Below are 1,200 nucleotides of genomic sequence, written 5' to 3'. Positions count from 1 at the left end.
CAACATATTGACGCAAAAAACAGGCGAAACATTGTTCCAAGAACAAACCAGTCAAAAGACATTTCACTCCACAACTTATGAATTAACTGTAGTAAAACTAGTAAAAAAAAAACTTTTTTGGCAGAAAGGTGCCTTTATATATTCATATTAAAAATGCCGTTATATTAATATAGTATAAATGTATTAAATGTTATGCAGTAATGTTTTTGTTAGAAGTTATGGCAGTTTATTTATTTATTTTTGCATTTATATTTATACTAAATGTTTGGGCTGCTGTTTTTGATAACACAATAGGTTTATAGAAAAATCAATACAAAAAAAAATCAATAAATACTTTCATAATTTTTCATGATTTTTTTTTTTTTTTTTTTTTTTTTACGCGTGTAAGTCTGAACCAGAATATCAAGATATTTTATTATTTCGCATAATGGTGAAAAGTAAAAAAGCTCCACCATGTTATATGTGTATAATACATATTTTTGAGTATAACAAACAAAAATCCCTTCTAGATAATTTTATCCCTTGAGGTAGCCCTCGCACACAAAAAGGTTGGACCCTGGTAGGCTAACTATATGTTTTATAATTACAAGTTTGTGTAATTTGGGGTTTCTGTAGCCAGTGACATTTTTTTCATTATTTGTATTTTATGGCAATTGTACATTTTTTGGTTTTTATTTGAAGGCTGAGGCTTCATTAATAAACACAACCCCAATTATCATCGTTTTGAGGTGTTACTTGCTGTGAATAGCTTGTCTGATAGGCTACAGTATTGTGGCATAGTATCAGGACATCCTGGCTAGTGTCTGTCGCACACGGCTAGAGGCGAATGGCCGGATGATGGGCCTATTTGGGAGAAAGTCCAGGGCTGTTTTTTAGCCCCGGTCCGTCCCTGGTAATAGGCTATGAGTTTTGAACGACTCAAGGGTTAGTAAATGACCGTAATTACATTTTTGAGTAAATTGTTCCTTTAATGCTTTCACTATCTGGAAGTAGATTTCATCATTCATAAAACATTTTTTACATGTGTCCTGTGTTACTGTATATTGCAATCTTGAGGAAAGCTCAATGTTATGTCTGCTTTTTATATTGGCTGTAATTTTGCTTGCCATGTCAGTTTCATAATTGGACCACTACTTGTCGCTGCTGTAATTATGTGAAAATTAAAAATGAAAAGATCAGGAAATAATTAGGTAAAACTAA

The sequence above is a fragment of the Leuciscus leuciscus genome, assembly GCF_965113295.1.
Source record: "Leuciscus leuciscus genome assembly, chromosome: 10".
Classification (NCBI taxonomy): domain Eukaryota; kingdom Metazoa; phylum Chordata; class Actinopteri; order Cypriniformes; family Leuciscidae; genus Leuciscus; species Leuciscus leuciscus.
Note: the sequence above shows the minus strand (reverse complement) of the source record.